This window comes from Triturus cristatus, chromosome 4_2 (assembly GCF_964204655.1).
Source record: "Triturus cristatus chromosome 4_2, aTriCri1.1, whole genome shotgun sequence".
Taxonomy (NCBI): Eukaryota; Metazoa; Chordata; class Amphibia; order Caudata; family Salamandridae; genus Triturus; species Triturus cristatus.
Genome location: NC_140586.1, coordinates 939474661 through 939487469, shown reverse-complemented (window position 1 = coordinate 939487469; position 12809 = coordinate 939474661). Strand labels below are relative to the sequence as shown.

The 12809-nt window shown below is 49.2% G+C and overlaps 1 pseudogene across 1 annotated transcript in view; it reads right to left on the bottom strand.

Annotated features, from left to right (window-relative positions):
- Positions 1-12809, bottom strand: part of LOC146838990 (uncharacterized) — a 204432-nt pseudogene that overhangs the window by 119428 nt on the left and 72195 nt on the right. The gene's annotated exons all lie outside the window — the stretch shown is intronic.

The window sequence follows — 12809 nt, the reverse complement described above, 5'->3', positions numbered from 1 at the left end:
TTACCACCGACCTGTAGTTGGTGGTAATTTGCGATTCCTCATGCCATATTCGCACAACTTGGGTGCTTCATACATTGCATTTAAGAAATCGCAATTTGCAATTCCTCAAATGCATTCGCAAAATAAGAAATCGCAAATTTTTTTATTCCTTAATTTGCGAGACAGTTGTGCTTTCATACATGGCACTAGGCCAAATTGCGATCGCAAACGCTGAAATTCTGTGAATTTCAACGTTTGCGATCACAATTCGCCTTGATAAATATGGTCCTTAGTGAAAAAGAACCACACAGTATATTTATAAAAATATGTATTTATAATAAGATTCTCACTAACACATTCAGATATCTCCTATCCGGAGATATCCACAATGCACACAATACTTTGCAATAGAGACTGGTAAGTAGCACGAATACACAGTGGTTGCCAGGGGGAGACCAAACCATATACTAAAATAGTGGTATGCGAACCATGACTCAAGTCAAGGCTATACCCAGAAGACGTAATAGTGCCGGAGACCCAAGGAACCACCCGAGGTAAGTAACCAGGAACCCCACGGAGGCCGTGTGTAGAGTGGGAACACGACCGTGGGCTCAATACAAGTCAATAGGTAATCACAGTTGCAATTATAAAGAAGGACCCTTTCCAGTGGACCTTGAAGAAACCCCGTGGAGGACCGAAGGTTGGAGAGCCACCCCACCCGTGGATACCCTATTTACCAGGATTACTACACCAGGGAAGCCTGGTGCACAGGTGTGAATTGACGTCGGAAACCACCGTCAAACTCAATGGAAGTCTTCAGGAAGATGCCGCTGCTGGAGAAGGTGAAAGTATCCAGTGGAACCCAAAGGTGGATTCAAGATGAGAAGTACCTGCAAGCAGAGGGGACAGAGTTTATGCCACTCAGGAGTGACCAGGAGACACAGAAGACGAATGCCCACTGATGCTGGGTGTTGTAGGAGAGCTGACGGAGAGCTTGGAGCTGCAGCTGTGCAGACCAGACACAACTGTGGACGACCAGGAGCCATGCACGAGATGTCCCAAGTCGGATGTCGAGAGGTGAGGGGTCAGTGTCCATGGGGTACACCAACAAGCCTTTGCAACTGCAGCCAATGTAGTGAAGAAGGTACGGTGTTGGGACCAGCAAGGTCCAGGTGACTCAACACAAGCAGGGCAGTCAGGGCAGGCCCAGAGTGATCAGGGGAGCCCACTAAATTCAAATTCAGGCCAGAGGAACTGGAGTCGTGAGAGGACCTCGAGCAGCTTACCAAAGATGCAGGCCCAAGATGCAAGTGTTGCGGTGAGGACAAAGATCTTGGTCGCTGGAGATGCTTGAGGTTGGGGCTACTTGAAGGCCGAATATGTTAGTGGAAGGAAGCCAACAAGCCCTTGCAACGAAAAGTCAATGTGGTAATCAGGGTTTAGGTTTCTGTGGCTCTGACATGGAATACTGGCCTCAATCTTGGTGAGATGACAGGGCAGGCCTCGAGGGACGTGAAGAACCACCACCTATGTTGCTGAGCCTTTCGGAGTATGTGGGAGCTCAGGATAAGCAGACCAGTCAGCTTTGTTGCGGTGCCTGCAGATGCAGGGAAGTGACTCCTTCACTTCAAGGGAGATTCCTTCAGGTTTTTGGATGTCCACAGGCCTCGGAATGCTCCTGTATGGAGCACAGGCACAGAATTTGCAGCAGACAAGCAGGGCGATGTGACCAGGAGCAGTAGGAGTCTTACCAGTTGCAGTCTTGATGCTCAGAGTTAAGTCCAGCGAAGTCCAGAGTGCCCAGACGGTCAAAGAAATGGTGTCTTGATATGAATATTGCCCCACAACGAATCTAGAGACCCACCTACAGGTAAGCCCTTAAGTACCCTAAGGAATGGGTTGGGACGATTCAGGGTTCCCTCCTAGGGGAGGGGTCGGACAGTGGGGAGGATACTCGCATGTCCTTTGTACAGTTTCGTGCCAGAGCAGGAGCCGACGGCTTTCAGAGCTGGTTTGAACTGGGCTATGCAAGGAGGGCACCAAACGTGTCCTTCAAACAGACTGGCGCTGCCAAGTGCTCCCACCTGGCCCCATTACACTAAACCCTGTCTGGGAGGTAGTCATACCTCCCTGTGACAGGATACCTTTTGCTCTGCCTTCCCCTGCTCGAGCTTGGCTCAGCAGCAGGATGGCAGAATCGGGTCTCTGGTTGGCAGTAGTCATGTTGTGCTGTCCGAGTCTAGAAGACTAGTACCACAAGCACTGAAGGCCTCCAGGAGGAGCTTTACAGTGCATCGAATCATACTCCCACACCGTTTACAGTATGCGGATATGATTCCAACATGTTTGATACCAAACATGACAGGGTTCGTTACAGCCAGTTTAGAGATGGTCATCCGGTAATGAGATTTTAGGTGCAGTGACCTTAGATATAGGAAAACCTATATCTGTCGTAAGTGGTGCCTACACAGGCTGCAATGGCAGGCATGTAGTTACAGTTTGAGTGCTCCTCCATGGGTGGCATAATACATGCATCAGCCCATGGGGGATTCATGGTATACCTATGCCCTGGGTACCTCAGTACCATATTCTACGGAGTTATAAGGGTACACCAGTATCTAATCTGGGATGTACCTAAGTATGTACCATAACCAATTTAGACAGGGGGCCTGATTCGCAGTCATTTGTAGAAACATGCAGAAATACTTTAACTTTTCTATAATTCTGTAAGGAATGCAAAAATAATCATGTTCTTTCTGGTAGTCAATTTAAGCTAGAAAAATACAGCAGAAGAAAGAAGAACAACATTTCATTTTCGTTGCTTTAAACAGCTGTTCCGTGACCTGACTTACCTTTAATCTCAGCTGCGGGCTCTCTCAGCGTGGCATTGTGATGTCAGAACTCGACTGTAATAACTTGTTACAGTTTAGTTTTGACTTCTCTTCTTTATAACCGGTGACTAGGTGCATCACAAGTCGCTGATTATAAAGGAATAAGAGACAGGCGTTTATACAGGGATTGCAGAATCCCATGTTTATAGAATTAAACAAAACAGGTTTTGTACAGTGCACATCCTGAACTCGTATTTTAAGGTGCTCTCATGTGTGATGATAACGAAGTAAAAGGAGCCAAAGTGAAATAAAACAATTGCCTACGATCTGACAGTTTGGTGAACGAGGGAAGCTGGGACTGATCCCACGTTTTCTAATTTCAGACTGTGCAATTCAGCAGGTAGATGGGTATCTCTTTCGCTCTCTTATTTTACACCACAAGATAGTGCTTTGACTTTAATTCTTGGGGGATGAGGTTTAGGCGAGGGTGGTAGACCGAAGGCTCTGCTTGTTTTGGCTCGAGGATCCAAGCAAATCCAGGACTGAGCAAAAGCCAGGCCTCTGGCTCGAGCCTTCACTGGCTCGCCCACCTAAATAACATAATGGCAATTAGGGGACACATTCATAGTTATTTGACTATCACCAAAACATTTGGTGAAGCAGGAGTACCAACACCACAGCACAGGACTCTTTGTTTCAAGATTCATAACTTTCTCACTAAGTCATATTTTAACGAGTGGACTATGAAACTGGGTGCTCTCTGCCCATGGTTTAAATAAAATGATTGGTGTGTTACACCTCAGACACATTCTTACTACCAGTATTTAGTTTGATATACGTTTTTCATATCAATGTTGAAGAAAAAGGAGCTGAAAAATGCTCGTGATTAGACAACAGCACATGATTTGTTACAAAATGGAGGCAGAGATCAGTTGAAAAATCTCTGCTGGTTTCATAGCTTCCATCGGAGTCATTACACAAGAACGGGGTTGTGAGTGTTTCCGATGGTTAGACTCAGGGACTACTCTCACCAAGAGATATACCATTGTGCTGTGGAACCTGCCCAGAGTTAAATACAGATTTCACAACCAGCATATCTTGGTAAAGCGAGGATTAATTGCCAAGTCTCATCGTGATCTGGCCAAAACCTTCCCATTGTTGCATGTCTAGCGGTGGAGGCTGAGTGTTGTGTCTGCCCACCTCAGTGAATTGCGCCCTTGTTGGAGGGGTCGTTGTCGTGCATTAGTTATAGCACTCGCTAATTTATCCAATCCCGATTCTAAGAACTACTAATGTTATTAGATAAGAGACAGGTGGAGATTGAGAGGCCCAAGATTCTCTTTTATTCTAATTCAATAATCAAGTTACTTCCTTTGTAAGATGGCAATAGCAAGCAGAGAAGACTCACCCCAGGGTGGGTAGAGGGACAGCACCCTCAGATGTAGGATACCACCGCATTATCTTATCCATAACGCTATTGCAGAGACTAGGGGCTTAATTTAGAGGGCGGTATGGAATGCAACCCTCACAATAACCCCAAGACTCACTGTGCACACCACATACGTGCATCGCGTCTCCTACACCAACCTTCTGCACAGTCCCATCCCCGCACTGCTGGCTTCGATACAGCTCTCTGCCACATCACAGACCATACTTTTTAGACCCATGAGAAAATGTTTGCAAGTCCCCATGATTTAGAGAGTCATTGGGGAGGCAATGTGCTGATCACTCACATTTGCAAGGCCTCCCTGACCTGTGGGAAGGTCTTGGTTGAATATAGTTACCCATGAGATTGCAACCAACAAACCAGGATGCTGCTGTGGGCTTTGCTAATTTTTGTGCTCCCCATTTTATTCAGTCGTTGTAAATACATTTTCGTGCAACAGAATTCATATGCTAATGTGTGCGTTTTACATCACAAGTCAGGAGTTCTGACTCTTTCCAAAATAATGTACAAGGTGTATTTAACCTCAATGCACAGACATCTCATCAGAGGATATCTTCAGGTTTTCAGACAGAGTGAGGCCGGCGATGCGCTCATCTGACCCGTGAAGGCCATGGACTTGTAGCTCAGTAGCCCTTGATCGCTGTACTCTTGGAGGATGAAATGCCAAAAGAACCACAGAGTGACCTTGTCTTTGAAGTTGGGCACAGCAGCAGATCGAGACAACTTCTTGTAAAGAATTCATGCCAGGGCCTGATGAGAAATACATGTAGCCACGTTTCACGCTGAATAGGTTTAACTCAGCTTGGCCCTTAGAAGGGGGGGCGTTTCATCATACATTGATTATATCAAAAGCCATCAACCACATTACCAATTTTCCTAATCCACCGTTTTTTGCTCATATCATCATGCTTGTTCTGTTTTATTGATCACAACATGTTTGCCAAATATCTCTAGTTGGATACAGCATTAATTTTCATTAAAGCCCTCTAAAGTGTACAGTGTGGGTTTCTTCTGTCTGGTCACCCATGAGTGGAAATGGCTCTGCAAATCATTTATAAACTAATCCTGTGAGTCTCACAGCACTGATTGTTGCCCAATGCACACTAACCCCCAGTTAGAGGTGGGAGGAGCGTGGGCTGCGGTACGTCTGATTTCTTTGCTCTTAACTTTGGGATTAGTGAAGCCTGCGCTCCTCAGAGAGTTGGGCTTTTTAACCTCTTCTGTGCCCATGACGAGATGGTCTCGTCATGGAGCACGGTTGCGCTGTGCCCATGACGAGACCATCTCGTCATGAACCCCGCCCGCTAATGCAACGCCCGGCACAGGAGGGGGAAAGGGCGTGGCACTCAAGGGGTTAAAATCCTGGTCATATTGCTTCTTATAAGTGCCAAATCGCACCATGGCATCGAACTCAGGCTGGAGTTTTGTACCCCTCGAGGACACACACAAGACCCTAGCCATTAAGACGAACATGGAGGCATCCATTGTAATATTGATTACATGCCTCGGAGCTTAGGAGCTCCCTAGTAGCTGTGGGATTTGTTAAATACTTAATTAATAACAGATTTTCACATTTTGAATTTATCAGTTTGAATCACCTTCTGAATATGTCCTGAAAAGGCTTTACAAATAAGGGAAAATATTAGGGGTTCGTTGACACGATATCTCTTGGGAAGAGTATACCCCGAGGCTGGGGGCAGAGTAACTCTATAAGTCCCAGTAAATCTCAGTACATGCAGTAAACCCCATTGAAATATTTTATTGGCAGGAGATTTTGAATCTGTGGGTACTGCTCCTAGACATTTCACAGCCTTCAGACTTCCTGCTATTCCTGAAGATTGTGAACCACATGCAACATTAGAAATCCCTGGGGTTAGAGAGCCGTGCAGAGAGAGATGGCCGCTCTCTAATGCAGCTCGGCCAACAGAGGGAAAAATCTGTCTTGATCCCCGCATCGTCAGGACTGTAACGATCCCAACGGTGCTGGAGTGACCCGAAAAGGACACCTTGTAACATCCTCGGGCCAGACGTGGCCAGAGGAGGTAAACAGTCATAATATCGAAAAAAAATATCGACTGGACAGAATATCGAGTATTTAATATAGAATGGACAGAATATCGAATTGCCAAAATATAGTGGTGAAGAATATCAAAAATCAGGTAAGAAATATCGATTTACATAATATAGAAGTAAGTAATATCGACAGTCATAATATAATTGTTAAAAATATCGACATTTTTTATAGTGTTTTAAGTGTTAGTATATGTGTTAAAAGCATGTATTAATTTTGCAATGTATGTTTGAATATTTTAAAGTAATGAATTTTATGTTATTTAATTTTTGTGTAATTTAATTCCGTAGCGGGTTGTGGGTTTATAGGGGAATAGGATGGGAAGTAATTTAATTGTTATTAAGTAATTATTAATTGTTATTGAAAATTAATTGGTTGTTGATTAATTGGTAAATAATGTGTATTAATTGGTAATTAATTTGTATTAATTGTTTAATTGATAATTATGTTAATTGCATTAATTTATTATTTGTAGCGGGTTGTGGGTTTATAGGGGAATATGGTGGGAAGTAATTTAATTGTAAATAATTAATTATTGAAATAATTTTTGTATATTGATAATTAATTTATTATTAATTATTAATTGGTATTATTTGTATTTATTAATTTTTGGTATTGAAAATTAATTGGCTGTTAATTAATTGTTAATAGGTAATTAATTAAAAAAAAATTATTGGTATTTATAATTAATTAATTATTAAATATTGTGTGATTGGTAATCAATTTTAATACTTTTTTGTTGGTATTAATAATTAATTTATTTTTGATAAAATATTAAATTATTATTTTCCCTACTATTGCACTCACTGGAGTGGGAATAGTAATTTTTACCCCTACGCTATCCAACGCTTTCCCTACTATTGCACTCACTGGAGTGGGAATAATAATTTTTAAACCTACGCTATCCAACGCTTTCCCTACTGTTACACTCTTTGGAGTGGGAATAGTAATTTTTACCCCTATGCTATCCAACGCTTTCCCTACTGTTGCACTCACTGGAGTGGGAATAGTACATTTTACCCTCCCGCTATCCAACGCTTTCCCTACTGTTGCACTCTCTGGAGTGGGAATAGTAATTTTTACCCCTACGCTATCCAACGCTTTCCCTACTGTTGCACTCTCTGGAGTGGGAATAGTAATTTTTACCCCTACGCTATCCAACGCTTTCCCTACTGTTGCAGTTTCTGGAGTGGGAATAGTAATTTTTACCCCTATGCCATCTGACGTTTTCCCTACTGTTGCACTCACTGGAGTGGGAAAAGTAAATTTTGCGCTCCCGCTATCCAACGCTTTCCCTACTGTTGCACTCTCTGGAGTGGGAATAGTCATTGTTACCCCTACTCTATCCAATGCTTTCCCTACTGTTGCACTCTCTGGAGTGGGAATAGTAATTTTTACCCCTACGCTATCCAATGCTTTCCCTATTATTGCACTCTCTGGAGTGGGAATAGTAATTTTTACCCTCCCGCTATCCAACGCTTTCCCTACTGTTGCACTCTTTGGAGTGGGAATAGTAATTTTTACCCTTCCGCTATCCAACGCTTTCCCTACTATTGCACTCAGAAGTTCTGCCTGCAGTCAGCTCAGGAGGGAGGGAGGCAGCGCTCTGCACCGGTCTCTGTGGCCTCAGAATCCCTGCCTGCAGTCAGCTCAGGAGGGAGGGTGGCAGCGCTCTGCACCGGCCCCTGTGGCCTCAGAAGCCCTGCCTGCAGTCAGCTCCGGAGGGAGGGTGGCAGCGCTCTGCACCGGCCCCTGTGGCCGTCAGAAGCCCTGCCTGCAGTCAGCTCAGGGCGGAGGGTGGCAGCACTCTGCACCGGCCCCTGTGGCCGTCAGAAGCCCTGTCTGCAGTCAGCTCAGGAGGGAGGGTGGCAGCGCTCTGCAACGGCCCCTGTGGTCTCAGAAGCCCTGCCTGCAGTCAGCTCAGGAGGGAGGGTGGCAGCGCTCTGCACCGGCCCCTGTGGCCGTCAGAAGCCCTGCCTGCAGTCAGCTCAGGAGGGAGGGTGGCAGCGCTCTGCACCAGCCCCTGTGGCCTCAGACGCCCTGCCTGCAGTCAGCTCAGGAGGGAGGGTGGCAGCGCTCTGCAACGGCCCCTGTGGTCTCAGAAGCCCTGCCTGCAGTCAGCTCAGGAGGGAGGGAGGCAGCGCTCTGCACCGGCCCCTGTGGCCGTCAGAAGCCCAGCCTGCAGTCAGCTCAGGAGGGAGGGTGGCAGCGCTCTGCACCGGCCCCTGTGGCTTCAGAAGCCCTGCCAGCAGTCAGCTCTGGAGGGAGGGTGGCAGCACTCTGCACCGGTCCCTGTGGCCGTCAGAAGCCCTGCCTGCAGTCAGCTCAGGAGGGAGGGTGGCAGCGCTCTGCACCGGCCCCTGTGGCTTCAGAAGCCCTGCCAGCAGTCAGCTCTGGAGGGAGGGTGGCAGTGCTCTGCATCGGCCCCTGTGGCCTCAGAAGCCCTGCCTGCAGTCAGCTCAGGAGGGAGGGTGGCAGCGCTCTGCACCGGTCCCTGTGGCCTCAGAAGCCCTGCCTGCAGTCAGCTCAGGAGGGAGTGTGGCAGCGCTCTGCACCGGTCCCTGTGGCCTCAGAAGCCCTGCCTGCAGTCAGCTCCGGAGGGAGGGTGGCAGCACTCTGCACCGGCCCCTGTGGCCGTCAGAAGCCCTGTCTGCAGTCAGCTCAGGAGGGAGGGTGGCAGTGCTCTGCACCGGCCCCTGTGGCCTCAGAAGCCCTGCCTGCAGTCAGCTCAGGAGGGAGGGTGGCAGCGCTCTGCACCGGCCCCTGTGGCCTCAGACGCCCTGCCTGCAGTCAGCTCAGGAGGGAGGGTGGCAGCGCTCTGCCCGGCCCCTGTGGCCGTCAGAAGCCCAGCCTGCAGTCAGCTCAGGGGGGAGGGTGGCAGCACTCTGCACCGGTCCCTGTGGCCGTCAGAAGCCCTGCCTGCAGTCAGCTCAGGAGGGAGGGTGGCAGCGCTCTGCACCGGCCCCTGTGGCTTCAGAAGCCCTGCCAGCAGTCAGCTCTGGAGGGAGGGTGGCAGTGCTCTGCATCGGCCCCTGTGGCCTCAGAAGCCCTGCCTGCAGTCAGCTCAGGAGGGAGGGTGGCAGCGCTCTGCACCGGTCCCTGTGGCCGTCAGAAGCCCTGCCTGCAGTCAGCTCAGGAGGGAGGGTGGCAGCCCTCTGCACCAGCCCCTGTGGCCTCAGACGCCCTGCCTGCAGTCAGCTCAGGAGGGAGGGTGGCAGCGCTCTGCACCGGTCCCTGTGGCCTCAGAAGCCCTGCCTGCAGTCAGCTCAGGAGGGAGGGTGGCAGCGCTCTGCACCGGCCCCTGTGGCCTCAGAAGCCCTGCCTGCAGTCAGCTCAGGAGGGAGGGTGGCAGTGCTCTGCACCGGCCCCTGTGGCCTCAGAAGCCCTGCCTGCAGTCAGCTCAGGAGGGAGGGTGGCAGCGCTCTGCACCGACCCCTGTGGCCTCAGAAGCCCTGCCTGCAGTCAGCTCAGGAGGGAGGGTGGCAGCGCTCTGCACTGGTCCCTGTGGCCTCAGAAGCCCGGCCTGCAGTCAGCTCAGGAGGGAGGGAGGCAGCGCTCTGCACCGGCCCCTGTGGCCGTCAGAAGCCCAGCCTGCAGTCAGCTCAGGAGGGAGGGTGGCAGCGCTCTGCATCGGCCCCTGTGGCATCAGAATCCCTGCCTGCAGTCAACTCAGGAGGGAGGGTGGCAGCGCTCTGCAGCGGCCCCTGTGGCCTCAGAAGCCCTGCCTGCAGTCAGCTCAGGAGGGAGGGTGGCAGTGCTCTGCACCGGCCCCTGTGGCCTCAGAAGCCCTGCCTGCAGTCAGCTCAGGAGGGAGGGTGGCAGCCCTCTGCACCGGCCCCTGTGGCCTCAGAAGCCCTGCCTGCAGTCAGCTCAGGAGGGAGGGTGGCAGCCCTCTGCACTGGCCCCTGTGGCCTCAGACGCCCTGCCTGCAGTCAGCTCAGGAGGGAGGGTGGCAGCGCTCTGCACCGGACCCTACGGCCTCAGAAGCCCTGCCTGCAGTCAGCTCAGGAGGGAGGGTGGCAGCGCTCTGCACCGGCCCCTGTGGCCTCAGAATCCATTGGCTGCTGAAAGACCCATCTATTCTCCTGCTCACAAGCCACATTAGCTCGCCACCACGACCATGGCCGACAATGCCAGAAATGTGGCACCCCACCTGGGCCCTCCACCTACTCAGGCAACTCCTCAACATGTGCAAGTCAGCACCCTGCCTCCTTTCAGAAAACTTGTGGATCCTGCCACCGCATCGCACCACTGGAAGAACTGGATTGGAAGGCTGGACAACTACTTTATTGCGACCTGGGAGACTTATGGTGACGTGAAGAGGTCCCTTCTGCTCCACTACGTGGTTGAGAAGACTGTGGAACTCGCTCCCTCTGCCCTTGCCGAAGGAGCCCAATCATCTGGCCTTCCGCAAACAGCTAAAGACGTGGCTTTTCCCCTAGTTGTTCCCTTCCACTTCTATGAACTGCCTCAGCGCTGGGATGCCTTCGGGTAGCTACGTGCTTTAGAAGTGCTATTTCATTCATTCATTATTTTAGGAGATCTACAAGCTCTTTGCGCACCTACCCAATACAGGCGCTGCAAATCACTATGACGCAGCAGTTATGGCGTTGAACGCACACTTTGACCCACAACTAAACCCAGACTATGAGCGCTTCAAGCTCCACCAAGCCTACCAACAGTAAGAGGAACCCATGGATACCTTCCATGCGCACCTATGAGAGACAGCCAGCACATGGACAGCAGACGATCAACTGAAGGAGGTGAGGGTGCAAATTATCCAGGGCTGCAGGAACAAAACGCTGAGAGGTCTCATCCTGCGAATGCCCAACATTACCCTGGAAGGTATGCTCATCCTAGCCCGGTCTCATGGGCTATCCTCCGCCAACGCAACAGAAATGGACCAAGCCATTATGCAACAGCCGGAGAGGTATCGACCAGTGAAGATAGAGCGTGCTAACGCAGTTTGCGCACGAGGCGTAGGAAACAGATCGCGACCACCAGCCCCTTCTTCATCTGTGTCCTGCTGTTGGTATTGCGTACGTGAAGAACATACCCTTGAAGAATGCCCAGCACAAGGTCGGACAAGCTCGAAGTGAGGCACTCTAAATCACTTCGCTACTGCCTATAGAGGAGGGCCAAGAAGCAGGGGCACCTGTGGAAGACGTCCACCATCGAAATCAGTAAGACAATTGTCCCTGGAAAATTCAGAACCCCAAGGCGCCTTCAAAATATTGCCACGTCATTGACATCGGATATAAAACTCCTCTCCAGAAGATGAGGAGGCAGTATTCCCTTATTACATTTACAGGCGATCTCAAATGTGGTAGACAACCACAATCTACATGCATAGTCGAGGTCGCGGGCTCCAGCATGAAGGCCCTTATCGACACTAGAGCGTCGGTAAACATAATGGGGGTCCAACAGTACTGATGTATCCAACCACGCCCACCGCTGTCACCAAGTCATACCAAGTTCTTCACATACGGAAGCAAGACATCATTGCCGCTCAAAGGGAAGATGACCGTTCAAATAAAAGCAGAAGGCCAGGAAGTCAACAGGGAAGCTGATACCCTGGTCATAAGCCACACCGCAGAGGACTTGAGCCTAGTGGTTTTTGAGCACACAGTAAAAGCCTTTCAAACTGATGAGATTTTGAGCCAGTTCCCTCATCTCTTCACTGGCCTCGGGTGTCTAAAAGCTCCTCCCATCAAGCTGCAGATCGATAAGTCCATAAAGCTGGTAGCTCTTCGGCACCGGCGCATACCCTTCCACCTAAGACCCCTGGTTGAGCAAGAACTCTGCAAGCTAAAATCACAAGGTGTGATTGAGAAAGTCTCAGACCAACACTGTGGGTGTCCCCATGGAGATCGCCGAAAAGCTGAAGCAGCCAGCAAGTGTGGTTGTGTATAGACAAGCCCCTCCCCAATCAAGCCATCAAGCGGGAGAGGCACATAACGCCCACGATGAACAATATCATTGCTGACCTTAATGGCTCAAGGTGGTTCTCTAAGCAAGACTTCAATGCAGGGTACCACCAACTGATGAGGAGAGCCCTTAGTTTAAGTTTGGATTCTTAATTTTGTACAAATAAGGGAAATTTGATGTAATAATTTCATCCTTTTCTGTGACAAAGCCTCAAATTATCTCTCTTGGAACCTTGATGACAGAATCCAACACTTTTTGATATGGTCCTGTATGAATATACTTCCTTTAAAATCTGTTCCTGCAAACTGGTCTCGGATGAAAGTTAGGGATAGCATACGTGACTGCTGTAATGCTGGTATACAGGATAGCGACCATGTACTCTTTGCTTGCACTGCCTCGCGCTAACAGCGTTGTTTATTATTTAGACCTTTGTTTTTAAAATACAATATAAGCACAGTAGAAAAAGCTCCAAATCGTATATTGTTACCTGATCATGAACATCTGTGTCGAAGAGTTTTGATATTTTTAAAATGTTTTTAAATTTGTATTAAAA